General features: G+C 44.9%; 1 protein-coding gene across 7 annotated transcripts in view; it reads left to right on the top strand.

The window, feature by feature from the left end:
- Positions 1–16,902, top strand: part of ENTHD1 (ENTH domain containing 1) — a 105,115-nt gene that overhangs the window by 74,361 nt on the left and 13,852 nt on the right. The window lies entirely within an intron of this gene.

Raw genomic sequence — 16,902 nt, 5'->3', positions numbered from 1 at the left:
GTATTTGTCTTTCCCTGTCTGACTTATTTCACTTAGCATAATGCCCTCAAGTTCCATCCAGGTTGCAAATGGCAAGGTTTCCTTCTTTCTTATGGCTGCATAATGGTGTGCGTGTGTGAGTATGTGTGTGTGTAGACATTATCTTTATCCATTCATCCATCAATGGACATTTAAGTTGCTTCCATAGCTTAGCTATTGTAAATAATGTTGCAGTGAACATGGGGGCGTAGCTATCTTTTCGCATTAGTGTTTTCATTTTCTTCAGATAACTACCTAGAGGTGGAATTGCTGAATCATACAGTAGTTCCGTTTTTAATGTTTTTGAGAAACTTCCATACTGTTTTCCACAGTGCAGTCGCCAATTTAATTTCCCACTCACGGTGCACCGGGTTCCTTTTTCTCCACATCTCCACCAACACTTGTTACTTCTTGTCTTTTGCTTTTGTTGCCTTTGCTTTTAGTGTCAAATTTAAAAAATCCTCACCAAGACTGATGTCACGGAGCTTGCCACCTACGTTTCCTTTCAGGAGTGCCATGGTTTCAGGTCTTACGTTGAAATCTCTGAGCCATCCTGAGTTAGTGCGTGTACGGTGTGAGACACTGGTCCAGGTTCATTCTTCTGCACGTTGCTGTCCAGTTTTCCCAGCACCATATACTGAAGAGACTGTCCTTTCCCCATTGTATATGCTTGGCTGCTTTATAGTAAAATTGTTTACGTTTACTTATTTATTTTGAGAGAGAGAGAGAGAGAGGGAGACAGAGAATCCCAAGCAGGCTCTGCACGGTCAGCGTGGAGCCCAACATGGGGCTTGAACTCACGAACCGTGAGATCATGACCTGAGCCGAAATCAAGAGTTAGATGCTTAACCGACTGAGCCACCCAGGAGCCCCTACTTTGTAGTAAAGTAATTGACCATTATATGCGTGGGTTTATTTCTGGGCTCTCTATTCTATTCTATCGATCTGACTATGCTTTTTTTTTTTTTTTTTGAGAGAAGTCTGTGTCTTGTTCATCATTTTATTCTCTGCCTCTAACCCAGTGCTTAGCACATAGTAAGTGTCCACTAGATATTTGTTGGCTAAATAAGGGTCATTGAAATGCTCCTAAATTGAATACAGTCCTCCTCGCAGTGCTCTCTGCCTGTATTCTTTGCATACACTTCAAAAGTGTCTTCAGAGAAGAGCTGTCGTAGGTTTGTAAAAGAAGGGCAGCACGAGCCCCCCATGGGTGTATTCCAAGTTCACTGATGAGTTTCACTAGCATCAGAGTCATCTTTTGAAATTTTGTGGAATTTTCAGGGCACCTGGGTGGCTCAGTCAGTTAAGCGTCCGACTCTCGATTTTGGCTCAGGTCATGAGCTCACGGTTTGTGGGATTGAGTCCCATGTTGGGGCACAGACCCTGCTTAGGATTCTCTCTCTCTCTCTCTCTCTCTCTCTCTCTCTCTCCCTCTCTGCCCTTCCCCCACTCACGTGTGCACATGCGTGCTCGCTCTCTCCCTGTCAAATAAATAAACATTTGAAATTTTGTAGAATTTTCCTCATCCCTAGTTGACCCTTGACTGTAACATTAGCTAAAGAAAGTCTGTTTATTCCTGCTTTTAGCAGGAAGTGCTCAAAACACATACACCTTGCGATCATGCTCAAGGACGTCAAGAGGGAACTTCGCGCGTGAGCACTGGTGCTGGCCCGGAGAGTATTTATTTAGCTTTTCCTCTCGTATCGCTTCAAGTCTGGTCTGAAACCAGGATCTGTCTCTGGTGTGGCAGGAGCCCAGAGGCGCAGCATGGATGATTTCTCCCCAGGTTCTAGATGCTGTTACTCAAGGTGGTTAGTGAGTTTCAGAGGGAGGAAAGTCTGGAGGGCAGAGAGAGCTGAGTGGCTTTCTTCGTGGGGAGTTTAAAGAGCTGGTGAAGAAAGAGAGCCATCTGGGAGGTGGAAGAGACCCTCAAAGGCAGAGGTGGTTCTTATTCACCCCTGAGCCATCGGCACGATATTTTCAAGCTGTGACCTCCAGTGTGCCGGAAAATCATCTTAAATTTCTCCGATGACAGAAAAGATAACCTTGGTTATTTTGTTTTCTCAGCCATCTCTGCTTTACCCTCGGTCGCTTCAGGATTTCCCTTTCTCCTCCCTCTTCTCGAGGACGGCATCCGGGTTTCGGGGACCAGCTCAGCCTCGCGGCTTTGGGGATGGGCACCTCTTCACACTGCCTTCTGCTGAGGGGAAGCCACCGTTCTCTGTCCACGTCTCGTTCTGCCGGTGTCCGCCGGCATCTTAATAGCGGTGCCCTGGAGTTAAGTTGTTAGGCCGTGCACTCGGCGTCCTCGCCGCCCCGATGGTGAGGCCCTTTCGCTTCTGCCACTCTCCCTCTCTCTCGATCCCCCAGCTGAGTCCGCAGCCTTCACACACCGCTGGATGCTTCCCGCGCCTCTCTCGCGCGTAGTGGGGACCTCTGGGCGGTTGCCCCCCACGCCCCACCTGCATTTCTGTTCTTCTGCTTCCGTCCTGTGTCGCTGGTGGGAGGTAAAGACAGATGGGGGGATTCTAAGTGTCGCTCGCTGTTCCAGGCTCCACCTGGGGCCCAAGCAGAAACCCTCTTCGTGCTCAGAATGAAAGCAGCACGAGGGAAAGAATTTTCTTCTCTTCTCTTCACTGCCGATGCTGATGCTGATGCTGATGCCGATGCCCAGGGCCTAGAAGGGTGGCTAGGTGACCATAAGGGCTCGAGAACTACTTGTTGGATAGGTGGATGACCGGCCTCTCCCTCGCCTCCCCAACTCCCATGACTGGGCCCGGCATGGGCTTAGGGTACAAGACCTCCTTGCCAGTATCCAACTCTTGCTTCTTCCGTTCGTCTCCTCCCTCAGAGGTTCTTTAGTCTGTGGTAGACGCCTACAGGGGTAAGGGAGGGAGAGACAGGCTGAACCAATATTCTCTCCAAACTCCGTCTGCGACAGGCTTATCTGGCTTTTGTTTTTAATTTAAGTCTTCATCTCTGACCCATCATGACACTCCCTCTTGGGCATCATGGCTTCGTGTTTAGGTGACTATGCTTGGCGAAGGGCCTTGGGGATTCAATTTGTGGGGAGGGACACTCTGACTCCCAGTACTATACCTTTAACGCCAGCTCCTAGCACGGCGCCTAGCACAGAGTGGGCGCCCTGTCCATCTTTACTGAACTGAATACTGGATGAGTCAGAAATTGGTAAGATACTGACAGGAGAAGAGTGGAGGCTTCAGGGTGTCCTCAGGGTAAAGATGGAATGAGATATACAAGGAATGCTCAATATTGCTGATTCTCTGTTGAAACAGAATTCTATTCAATAAGGCCACATGATTTGTTAATCTTTTTTTTTTTTTTTTTAATGTTTGCTTATTTCTGAGAGAGAGATCGAAGACAAGCAGGGGAGGTGCAGAGAGAGAGGGAGACACAGAATCCGAAGCAGGCTCCAAGCTCTGATCTGTCAGCACACAGCCCAATGTGGGACTCAAACACACGAACTGTCAGATCATGACCCGAGCCGGAGTCAGACGCCCAACCGACTGAGCCACCCAGGCGCCCCTGGTAATCTTAATTCTAATCAGGAGTATTGCTGTAATTCTTATTGATTGTAAAGCTGGAGGTTCCCTGGACCCCAACTTAGTAAGCTAACTCTCTAAATTAGGGCAAAACCCCAGAGATTGTTCAGCTTTTTAGAAGCAGAAACCAAAATAGCTACTCGCAACTAGGTATTGGTTGCTCAACAGTAGTCAAATTCTAGAAGGGAAAATTGAGAAATTTGGTTTTAATTCAACAGGTTTTAATTCAACGAGTTTGTAGCATGTGTCAGACCCTGGCGGTAGGCATGAAGCTGTGGCCGCGAGCATGGCAGGCCCTGTCTGCCTCAAGGAACTTCTGGTAAAGGTATAATTACAGATTGCACTACGTGCTGTTAGGGAAATGAACAGGAGCTTCGGTGAAGCGATGGGAGCATGTAAGCTTTAGTTAGGGTAGCAAGAGAAGGCCCCTACACAGAGATGATGTGCTGTGAAATAAGGACGAAGCAGCCTGGAAGGATCATTTCAAGCAGAGGGAACAGCGAGTTCAAAGGCTCAGGGGCAGGAGGAAAGGTTAGCTTGCTCCTAGAATTGCAAGCAAATGAGGGGACGGGGGTGCTTGTGGAGATCAGAGAAAAGCAGACAGGAGCCACGTCACGCGGGACCACAGTGTAGTCAGAGGGAGGAGTTTCAGACTGAATTCTGAGCACAGTGGGAACATTTGAAGCACAGGGATGCTGTAATCTGATTTGTTATTTACTTAAATAGAAACTCTCAGGGAATGCATTATGGGGGGGAGACAGAAGCAGAAAGATCGACGGAGAACCTAGGTAGACTGTCCAAGTGACCATGACTGAGAGCGGAGGCAGCGGCTATGGAGAAGAGTGTGCAGATCTGAGATATAATTTGGAGTTCAGTCCCTAGGACTCCTGACGACTGCTTGTTGGAGGGAGGACGAGTCTGGGAACAAGGATGACTCCTAGTTTTCTGCCTTTGGGAAGTGAGTGTGTGATGTCGTTTAGTGAGAAGGGAAAGGCGGTGGGGAGAGAACGGGTTGGGGGATATTAAGGGCTGCATCTTGGATATGTTACATTTGAGGTGCCTATGAGACATCTATTTAAATCCCTGCCTTCTGGAAATCCTGGATATCAGGACACTAAAGTAACTAAATTGGAACTTAGATGATTGTTTTTCCTACTTCTTTAATCAGTCTCTCCTTCCTTGAAACACCTAATTTTTTAAAAATTCTAACTGTGGTTTCTGGATGGTGGTTGTATGTCTGCTGTGCATATCAGAGATCCGAGCATCCCATTACTATTAAAAAAAAAAAAGGGCACCACAAACCTCAAATGTAGGTCATCACCAGACATGCCCAATCCCTTAATACCCTCCCGAGAGCAATCTCGAGGTTCATCTCTTTACCCTTGTTGTTGATGACAGTCCAGCATGCCCAACACGTTCAAACCACAGCTTCAGTTTCCCTGAAGTTAGCAGTTTGAACACAATGTAAACAGTGGCGCTTGATTTTTTTTTCCTCTTCATATTGCTGTCCTCCTTACAACGGAGTGTGGATGCTTTAGAGGACTGGGTGAAGTAGACAATGAATGACCTGGTTTCTGATGGGTTGATTAGACTCCTGTAAATGTCCTTTGTTTCCCTCTTGGAAGATTTGTGTGTGTGTGTGTGTGTGTGTGTGTGTGCGCGCGCGCACAGGCACGTGCTTGTGCTAGTGTGGTGGGGGGATGGGAAAGGGACCACAGCACTACTGCACTACGAAGATATTCTGGAAGTGCCTCAGGGTTTGCGGCAGGTGTCTTTTATACTTTGGATCAGCACGCAGTATGGCCTTGAGACAAGCCAAGCAAAGGGCTACAGCAGTTACAAATCTCGAGAGTTTAGTGTGGCTCCTGCCAAGGTCAAATGCTTTGAATAAATATAGATGAAAAGGGCGTTTTGCTTCCTTGGAGGTATTTGATTCATTTGACTTAGAGAAGAAAAACCCAGAAAGGAGTCCTTAATACTTTGATAATGATAGCTACCAGTCCTCTGCTACCTACAAACTTGGAAAAAGCTTAATTATTCAGAAATATTCAATCACTAAATTATGATAATCTTATCTTAACTGTCATCTCTGTCCCTAGTTTGTAGGCTCTTGTCATCTGTCACCTGCACTATTAGGACACCTTTGTCGCTGATCTTTTGGCACGAGCCTCGCTCCTGTCTGCCACATAATCTCCATAGAGATCTGTATAACACACAAATCTTCAAAACAGCCTTTAGTGGCTTTTCATCATCTATGGGATAAAAACTATACTCCTGACTTCCTACATTTTCAGTAGTGTGGTGGACTAGATACTCTGAAGAGCCTCCAACCTAGATTCTGGATGAAAGCTACCTTTTAATACATTGTTGGGTTCGTGGGAACTGAGGGAAATCTCGAGGGCAGACCGGAACAAACCCCACGTGTCTAAACCCAAGAGCTGGAACCTGATTGGAGCAGGGAGCTGTGGGTGTGAAGGACTCCAAAGGCAGGTTTTCCCCGAAGGCGAATGCTGACATCATCTCGATCAGAGATCAGAGACCGCAGGCTGGAGCCCACAGCAGGGAGGAAGCAGAGCCTCAAACTCGGCTTTAAGTGGAGCATTCAAGGGGGCTGCACTGGCTTTAGGTGTGACAAAAATACAGATCCTTTCTGGAGGCCCCACTGAGACCCAAGACTCTCACAGATTAACCTCAACCTGATGTCACGATCAGTGATTGCCGGAAACACAAGAGAATAAGCCTTCGTGACTGAGTCTACAAAGATGTGGACGGCAGGTTTAGCCTCTGAGGATTTCAGGCTTGAACCGTTGGCGATAGAATATTATCTGAGTATGAAATGTTTAAAGGGAAAAAAAAAAGGATGGAATCAGTAAGGGACGGATGACTAGGCACATTTGAAAAATAACCAAATAAAACTTTTGGAAAGGAAAAATAAACTTGTTTGAAAGTAAAAATCCAGTGGATGTGGATGGATTAAACACCAGATTTGATCAAACCGAAGTGAGAAGTAGAAGGGCTGCAAGGAGGCCAAGAAGATGGAAAGTACTTTTTTTTTTAAGCTGAGGCACAAATGGCAAGTCGGGAAGTTGCGTACAGCCAGTGGGAGGCACTCTTGGATGAGATAATAGGAGATCATTTTTCCAGAACTGATGAAAGGCATGAATTTAAAGATACAGGGAGCCTGATATATACCAAATAGGGTAAAGAACTACAAACACTTGCAAACTCACGTATTAGGATGAACCTGTAGAATGGCAAAGAGGACGGTGTCACGAACAGGCAGCCGGAATAGAGATGCGTCATCCCTGCAGACCTTGGCGTCACCCCCGAGCTTCCTTTCATAGCAGCTCTGGTTCAGCGTATATCCAGAAACTGGTCACCTCCGCTGCTGGTCCTGGTCCTGTGCACCGTTATCGCTCCCAGGGGTGCAGAGTGGGGAGAGACTAACCAATCTTCGATGACACAGGGATGTCCTGTGACCTAGGACTGGAAATTGGAATTAGCAGTGGAAAAGGTCAGTGGTCCTCAGACAGGACAGCATCAGTCAAGAAGTAGGAATGGAAGCCAGATTGTGGTGTTTTGAGGAGTTGAACAGGAAAGAGGGAAATTAATTCAGAGGGAGAAAATAAATTTGTTTTTCAGTGTGGTTGGCTGGGGGGAGCAAGACAGAGAGACACTAGCAGAAAGGCCCAGAGAAATATTTAAAATAAAGGAGACTAGGTTCCACTTGAGTGGGTGTTTCGGTGACACAGATGGCAGGACGGGCCTGAGTAGGCATAGGAAGGGTCTCAGACCCTCAAGACCGAAGGGAAGGGTGTGAGGAACGGTTGTGGATTGTGGTTCGGTTGGCTGAAGAGAGGGAGAGAAGCTGAAACAAACCAGTTGAAAAACCTCTCTTATCTTGACGAAGAGGGGAGAAGGTCATCTACTAAAAATAAGAGAAAGGTCTAGCTGACAAGGGAGCTTTGAGGAGAGCAGGGAAAGTTTGGAATTGTCTCTGAGAGAAATGGGAGAGAAAGGACACGCAGAAAGGATTCCTGGACACTCCTGAGGACCCGGGGGGCGTGGAGACCATGAACTTAACAGTTGTGAACTCTCCGCAGTAGCAGTCAGTCACCCGGGAGAGGAGAGGAGCAGGGGCCCCGGGGAGTCAAATGTGTTCCAGGCCCAAGGCGCTAGATGCAAACACCGAAAGTCCCAGTAGGGAGGGCGCCGCAGGGAGGTGGTTCGAGTAAGTTGAACCAGACCTGGATGTCCTGCATTAGGGAATGGTGTGGTTAGGGGGCTCCCCAGGGTGCACTGAAGAGCCTCTCATATTCACTTCACGAGAGAACCAGCATTCGGGTGCCTGCTGTAGAGCGGCCGGGGAGGGCCACATTAGCCGAAGCCACGGCAGCTGCCAAGAGATACGTGATCACAACAGCGGCCAGATGAGGAAGAGACAGACGCTTGTCTCGTATTGCCCTTCCTCTGTTCTGACGCCGAATAGAGCGGAGCTCGGAGGAGGGAGCTCTGTCCCATCAGTAGATCAAATTCAACCTCCAGATGAGAAGAAGGGTAGGCCAGGAAGGGAGAGAAGCCAGTGCAAAAGCCCAGAGGTGTGATAGCACCAGGTGTGTGTGGGGACTCTTTCGAGGGATTCAGCATGGCTGGCATGCGGTGGGGGGGGATCATCAGAGACCGGAGGGAGGGTCGCGCTCTGACTAGACACGGCGTCAGTGGGAGAACACTCCGTCCGCCATACTGCCTCCCCTCACGCCCAGATTTTCTTTCACTTTGATCTCCGTGCCGTATTTTTAAATAATTGCTTCGCCCCTATCTTCCAGTTCCTAATTTTCTTTTCAGCTAGTTAACCCGCTGCTTAAAAAACCAATTATTTTTGTAATTTCAGCCATTCTAGTTTTCACTTTTACAATTTCTATTTGGGTCTTCTGCTTGGGTCTGTTTTTATAATCTTATTCCTTGCTTATATTTTCAAGCTTGTGTTATTTCCTTAAACGTATTAAGTATATCTGTGGTTATCTGTCTTCTGTGTTTTGTAATTCCAACGAATTGCAATGGTGACAGGTTTTGCTGGGATAATTCTGGTGGCTTTTGTATTTTCGGGCGCTGCGCCATCCCCAATGTTGTTTGTTGCGTAAACGAACAAATGAAAATATGTGGAAGGTGCTGGAATAAAAAGAGCAAATGAGACATTAATAGGTAAATTACAGGATAGTGCTGTAAGTCATATTATAAAAATATAAGCGAAGAGCTCTAAGAACAAGGACCACACTCCGATCCTGCCTGGGGACAGAGAAATGGCACGTGTCCTTTTAGGTATTCGGGAAGGTGTGTTCCAAAGGGACGTATATGTTATAATATACGAAGTTTTAATAGGTGAGTTTTTTTTTTTCTCAGCTTAGTGTGGAAAACAGAGCATCCTTACTTCAAGAGAAATAATACTTCGGGGCGCCTGGGTGGCGCAGTCGGTTAAGCGTCCGACTTCAGCCAGGTCACGATCTCGCGGTCCGTGAGTTCGAGCCCCGCGTCAGGCTCTGGGCTGATGGCTCGGAGCCTGGAGCCTGTTTCCGATTCTGTGTTTCCCTCTCTCTCTGCCCCTCCCCCGTTCATGCTCTGTCTCTCTCTGTCCCAAAAATAAATTAAAAAAAAACGTTGAAAAAAAAAAAAAATTTTAAAAAAAAAAAAAAAAAAGAGAAATAATACTTCATCTGAATTCACAGCGTAAATGATATTCTCAGGTGCGTTGCTGTGTTGCAGACTTAGACAAGATTTTTACACTGCATTGAAGTAAAAGTTTCTCATTGTTCTGTACATCTAACGAGGGAAAACATTTGTGAATTACAGTTGTTCATCATCATCTTTCCACAGAACACCAGTTCTCTTGGTGTCAAATACCACCTTCTAAGAACAGTGGGCACAGAGAACCTGCATCCTGCCCGTGGTCTACCTATACAGGAATTTTGGGGGGGGGGGGGGGGGCAGAGAGTGCCTGGGACATCCAGGGTCCCGTCTGCCTCTAGTCACGGCCATGGCGGGAAAGCCTTCAGACCGCTCCATCATAACAGCAGCCAGGAACTATATAGAGTATCTGTGGGCCAGGTACCACTTCGAACATTTCTTGTATTTCATTCATGTCAGAATTGAGCCTCTGACCAATTTATTTTCATTTTTTATTCTCCTCGGGTGCCCTGCAGGGTTTTATTGGCAATCTGTGGATCGGTCTGATGGTCACAAACACTTAGGTCTTCAGGCACCTGCCTGGAGAGGGCTCTGTAGAGCAGGAGACCCTCGTGTGCCAGAGGCCAATTTCCATTTAACCTCTAGCCCAAACAGCAGGAAACACTGAGATAGGTCACGAGCACTAGTTTCCCAAAGACCTGTTCAGCTTCAGTTTCCATAATGATTATCTATTAAGGGAAATTTGGATTTTTATTATGGGGGGAACCGTAACTATGGCATAAAATGTAATCATGAGCGCCCCGTACCTATATAATCCATTCGCCGTGATCCGTTTTCATGGCCTGAGAGTCTTCCGCCGTCCTACTTATTTTTTCATTTTTTTTATTTTTGAAGAATGATCCGTTTATTTCATTTGATGATATGTTTTACAGAATAGATGTCTTCAGAAAATCTAACAGTATTAACAGTATTCTCTAAGAAATAATAGGATTTTGCCTTCTAAATCTTCTTTTAAAGTTTTTGTTTTAATTTAAAGAATTGAGCCTGTTTTAAAAGAGAAGCTGTAAGTTATAGGTTGTCTATCGAAGAGGCTTTTAAAGAAAAGTACCTTTAGATATGCCCACGTCTCTGTTTTCTTATGAGAAGTTAAACCGTTATCGCAAATTTATATTGAAAGAAGTAGTAAATGTACTTGCCGTATTTCATAGCCATGCTTTCCAAAATATTTTCTCTTTTTAAAACTTGGGTACACTATATTCTGCAGTTAAACGCAGTGATATATGATGAAGTGAAATTTTCAGAGCCTGCACCTGTGTGTGTGCACGCACTTAACACGGATCAGAGGGAGAATATAGCTGTTCTAACGTATTATGATGATTTGAGGTTTCGCGCATACACTGTAAGAAAACTATATTAAGATGTTCATGTCAAACATGTTATTCAAGTCTCACATCCACCTTAAAATTAGTGGCTTGTCTACTTTAAACCAATATATTAATGAGCAATTCAAATCACTCCTCTATATTAATAATTTATAACTGTGGCCTCTTAGCAAAATAGACCTATTATCGTCAGATCCTATGTCCTTTGATTCAATAATTGCAAAAGTAGAAGCTCCTTCGGCTACACATTTTTAAGCTCCAGAAAGACCTATTTTGGCATCTACCTTTTGTCACGCTTGCCAGCTCTCCGCCTTGGAGCTGTAATTGGATACCATGCGTCAGACCAGCAGGAGAATTGATCACAGCAATCGCTGGGCTGGAATTAACACCCATTATCAGAGTCACCATATAATGGAATATAAAATAATATGCAATGATTACAGTACCTGAAACGAGGCAGGGGAATTATTGAAAATTGAAAAAAGAGTTACCAGTACGGAATATTCCTACCTGTAGGCAAAGTCTCTTAACCCGGAATTAAATCCAATGTTCCCTTTCAAAAATGATCTCATCATCGTCTCCAAATGAGCAAAAACATTTTCGGTACCTTCGCCAACATAGCTCTTCTCTTTTGTCCTTAGGCTCAGAGCATGGAGAGGTGATGCATTTGTTTGTTTGTTTGTTTGTTTGTTTTGGTTTGTTTTGGTTTGTTTTTCCTTTTCCTTACTGCAGACAGCTTAGTGATAGTCTGTATTTAAATTTGCAGTCTGATGCCTTACACAGGGAATAAGCTTCTTCCTAGAGATAACTATTAAGAGTAATCAAACCAGCTTTACAATGACCGATGTGTCGAGGTCCTGTTTTGCATTAATCAAGTATATTGGCAGGTGTGAAACACTGTACAATAAAGAAAACCGGGGACAGTCTCATAATTTAATACTGAGCTTCTCACCCCGGAGTCTGCCAGACAGATACTTGAGAACAAAGCTCTTTGACATGCAGGTTTTAAATTGAAAGAAAATGAGAAACCTGATAAAGCAAGCCAACCAAATTAATTCACTCTGTAGTCCTCTCTGCTTTTTAGTGGAATTCAGAGAGATTCGCTCCCAGAGAAAGTTGGGAGGCCCTCACGAAACAATTGTTTTAGTGTTTGCAGGGTATACATTTCTGTGCTTTGTATTCAACCATATAGAGTTAATATTTATTGCTGTTCTCCGGCAAATCCCCAGGAGTTCCCGCTGAGTTCAGAAATTTTTCCATAAATGTTGTGCATCCTTTATATGGATCCAAGAAAACATCTACCCCGAAGCCCTTCTGGGAAGAGACAAATAGGCAAAGACAATGGGCCAGTTGTGTACTTAATGACTCAGTCCTCCTCCACATGGCCCTGCATCTCTAAAAGTGACACCAGGGAGGAGAGGAGTGACCCCAAGGTAAACTTCAGTCACTTACACTTATGAACCATTAGAATTGTCAGTAAAGAGCCACTTGGTACAGCAGCTTCTACCAGACTTTTCATTTCTTTTTTTTTTTTTATTAGTTTGTTTTTATTTATTTTGAGAGAGAGGTAGAGAGCAAGTGGGGGAGGGGCAGAGAGAGCAGGAGACAGAATCCCAAGCAGGCTCCCCGCTGTCAGCCCGGAGCCCTAGGCGGGCTCCAACTCACGAACCCCTGAGCCGAAATCAAGATGTTTGCCCTGAAGGAGTTTGTAGTCTCCTGGAGGTGATGGATCTGTAAACAAATTATAATGAGTCATAAACAACAAATTTTTACTAGTGTTACAAAGCTTAGAAGAGTGCCTGCCACATCCTTGTACTTAATAAATATTTGTCAAACGAGTGACTAATCTCTGAAACAATGAACTAAGTGAAAAATATGAATGTTCACATTGAATTATGCAAAAGCAAAGAAAAGAGGGATTCGTTTTAACTCGGAGGATAAAGGTATTTAACAAAAGCAGTAGTATTTCAATTGGGGTTGGACACATGAAACCATTTTTGATAGAGGAGAAGGGCAGGGCTGGAGGACATTCTAGGCTGAGGGAGCAGCACGAGCAAAAACACAGAGATATGTCCACCTAACGGACATAACCTTGGAAACTGGAAATCAGTTGGGTATAAAGAAGAAGAAGAGCATTTCAGGCACCAAGAACAGCATGGGTGAAGGCTTGGTGCAAGGAGGAAACGTGGCAAATTTGAAGAACCGAGAGAAAGTATAGTAGGGTCATATAGTTCTGGAAAAACCGTAGTTCAAAATGAAGCAGCAAAGCAGAGGTGTGCCTTGTGGTGCCCCGTCCCCAGCATCACAAAGCCAAGAGACAATAGCTCAATAACGAGCACAGCCCATCCACACTCTTCTGCAGTTATTTGAACGGCCAGGCAACAACAACACCTCCCACTGTTTGTATGAAAGAAGGTCCTCTCCCCAAAGTAACGAGGCACAAGGTCCCAGCCTTCCAGGGCGCCCCCTCCTCCCACTCCTGAGACTTTCTGGAGCTCTGTGGTAAGAGCCGATCTCCTCCACACTGGCTTCCCCTCTGCAGGTATTTGGGGTTTGCTTCCTCGCTCCATCAATGGTTCCTTTTCCAACAGTGTTGACATCGCCCATCTCCTGTTGTCCTCTCTTCTCTCCTGTTGTATTTGCCTCCCGAGGTCTGGACCTCTTTGTGCCACTTCTGTCATTCCAGTGGGTATGGGGGAAGGAAAACTGAGAAATGAATATGTCTTGTAGCAAATGCTGTTAATGCCCCCACCCCGTATTCTCTTGGCCTACCTCTGAGTTCAGCGGCAGCCCTGGTGACCAGTCCCCCTGTCCACCGCGAGTGTCCTCTACCGGGGTTTCCTCTGGAGCCCAGACACCACCTGTTTGGCATAAGTGCGAGACCGCCTAGACGTGCCCCAGATTTAGCACTAGTGAGCGCAACCCTCAGCCAGTGAAGGCGAGAGTCTCTGAATTCGTGTTCCACCTTCCCGTTCCTGAAAGGACAACCCTGCAGCACCCCGCAGGATCGAACCTCATTTGCGCACCATGGTAATCTGGTCAGTAGTACGCTCTATTGACTTGATCCCTTTTCTGTTTTACCATGCCCACTCCTTCACTCGTGCCCTTGGGATCGACAGCCAAACCCGCTCCCTGCATCCAAGTCTTTTTCTCAGACTTGCAGGATGCTCCCTGCATCCAAGTCTGCTTCCGGGGGAACCCGATCTGAAACTGTATTATACAGATACAGAATATTTACTGTACTATACAAATTTACTGTATTATTGTCTACTGTATTATACACATTTATTCTTCACGTTTACTCATTTATTGAGAAACTACAACCTCTTAGACACTGTGAAATTTAACTGGTAACTTGTATCATGTCCATATACTTTTGTAGGTATACACGTATATGTACATATATTCCTTCCTTCTTTCTCTCTCTCCCTCCCTACCTATCTGCTTATATAAAATCCATGCTTGATCTTAACATTCATTGACAGTAGGAACTATGACTTCCACTTAGGTGCCTGCAGAGTTAAATACAGTCCAGTGCAAACAGTGGATGTTCAACAAGTGTTTCTTGATTAATCTTTAATTTTTATTCTTTAAAATCTTTAATCTTTAATCTTAATTTTTAGCCTTTACATCCACTGTACATTATTATACACAAAATCCACATATAACACTTAGATAAGTTATAAATTATCCTATTTAACTCACCTTTGCAGACCTCCTACCTGCTAAAGCATGGTCGAGGCTCTAAAGTCAGAATGTGGGAAGTTAGTACGATGTGTGATAGGCTGTATACAGCATATTCTTAGGTGGAAAAAAAATGAGTTTACAGAAACTAATATTTATTATTGAGAGAAGGGAAGGATTAGGTAGGTGTGATTGGAAATGGTTTCCAGAAGTAGTCGAGGTAGAGGCCTTGAGACGTTGATAGGATTTAAATAGATAGAGAAGCGGAGGGGGTGGTCCAGTGTTGGGGTGCAGGGTGAGAAATAGATGGTAATAAAGGTAAAGAAACTTGAGGGGCGCTTGGGTGGCTCAATTGGTTAAGCATCCGACTTCGGCTCAGGTCATGATCTCACGGTCCTCGAGTTGGAGCCCCGTGTCGGGCTCTGTGCTGACAGCTCGGAGCCTGGAGCCTGCTTCCGATTCTGTGTCTCCCTCTCTCTCTTCCCCTCCCCCGCTCATACTCGCACGCGTGCGCGCGCTCTCTCTCTCTCAAAAATAAATAAACATTATCAAAAAATCTTTTTTAAATCATTATTTTTGAATTGTTGTCATGCTTTCTTCTTTTAGATCATAGTGTTTTACTCATTGAAAAGATTACCAGTCTAAAAACCAAAGTCTAAGCACCCAGAAGACTGTTCCTCCTGGACAGATGGGAAAGAGGGTGGATAGATAGACTTCAGTCTGGTTTGTTTCGTTGAATTTGAAGATAATTTTTTCTTTCATAATGTTAAGCTTTTGTATTAAACGTTAACACAATGGCTAGGGACACCCGACTGGCTTAGTCAGAGGAGCATATGACTCTTGATCTCGGGGTCATGAGTTCAAGCCACATGTTGGGTATAGAGGTTACTTAAAAATAAAAAAATAAGAAAATAAGCAAATAAAATGATGGCTGTTAGATGACTTTATACATCCCGGTTTTGAGATTTAGATTGAGTGTTGTTGTGAATATTTCCATGAGAGAGTCATTGTCATTCTGAATTATCTTCCTGTCCTTGCTAAGTGTTAAGGTGATTCTGTTACTATAGAAAAATGCTTTTCCCCCCATTTCTCTCAGATGTAAAATAGAAGCCAAGGGGAAATTTTTGACAAAAATCCACTCTGAGGAAACGCGTTTATGTAAACATGGGGAGGTATACGTGTGCTTGGCGCTAGTCAGTCTAGCATTCTGCCGGGGAAATATATTCGCATCTTTAACAGAAACCTTTACCAACTAGTTACAACTCGGTCATATGCAAATTAGGGATATTTTAGAAGTTATTTTCATCTACCGATTTACTCTTTCTTTTAATGATTCTTTGGTAACTTGATTTGGCTTTTTTAAAAACAAAGGCACTCCTTTTTCTCTTTCTTTATCCTTGTGCTTCTATTTGTCCTTCTCCTTAACAAGCATTTACTGAACACTTCCCACGGGTCACACTCTCCAGTGCTGGGGCACAAAGATAACTCCTAAGAAGGCCTCTTGGGTGGGGGGGGCCTGTTTGCCGGGAGGGGCCGGACTGGTGAGAATGAGGAAGTGTAAGGCTGACTGCAGGGCCCCAGACAGGGTGTGGTGAGAAAGACGATGACAGGGGAGGACAAGGAAAGGAAAGAACAGGTTCAGGGCAAGAGAACAGGCTGCTTGAATCAGTTGGAAAAGATGGAAGAGCTTGGAGGGGAGAGGGTTGGAGAGAAATGGAACTCCCCACGGAGGGAGGGAGGCACGTGTCCTGAATTGTCCAATGCCGTGGCGTCCCAGCAGCCGTTTCGCCCAGGCTGGCCTCCAACTGTGGATGAAAATGTGTTTCTGTAATAACTCAGGGCCTGACAGCGGTGATGATGGCATATAAATGTGCTTTGTGAGGCTATGTTGTGGTGGGCATGGTGATACGTAGACACTCGATAGTGAATTACACAATTCCTGTATCCTCTTCTGGGAGATTCTGCTCAGTCTTCCTTTTGCCCTTTCCCAGCCCATGATGCCACTAACTTCATCAACTCTGTCTCTTAAAATACTTTTCTTTCTTTCCATATCCAACTTCAGGTAAAACTACTTCAGAGCCAGCCCTGGCACGGAGGGTTGGTAACAGTTTGCGTCTAGAAATTTGGACCAGGCTCATAAGTCACAGATTCAGTAGGTCTTCCTATATCAGACCTATCTTAACTATCAGCTCCTTTCAATCCCTTCTATTTGTAATAAATATTATTTGTCCCTTATATTCCAGGTACTTTGTCATAGTCTAGTTACTGTGGTGATATTAATGAATGAAATGGATAAAGATTCCGCCCTGACGGAACTTACATTTTCGTAATCATCACAACGGCTCTGAAAGATTGCTTCTTTTCTCCCACATAGACAAAGGATTTATTAAAATTAGGCTGCTACCGAAAGCAGGGTTTTCTTTCATGGGCTTTGTGTAGACACCAGGGCAAGAAGACATTTTTTATTACAGGGGAAAACGGCCCTTTTTTTTTTTTTTGGTAGCTGGGGGTTCTGTAGGGATAGACCAGTATGATATGGCATATTTTCTCTAGTTTATCTTGTAAAAGATGAA

Source organism: Panthera leo, chromosome B4 (assembly GCF_018350215.1).
Source record: "Panthera leo isolate Ple1 chromosome B4, P.leo_Ple1_pat1.1, whole genome shotgun sequence".
Taxonomy (NCBI): Eukaryota; Metazoa; Chordata; class Mammalia; order Carnivora; family Felidae; genus Panthera; species Panthera leo.
The sequence above is the reverse complement of the archived record's forward strand: the minus strand, read 5'-3'. Positions and strand labels throughout refer to the sequence as shown.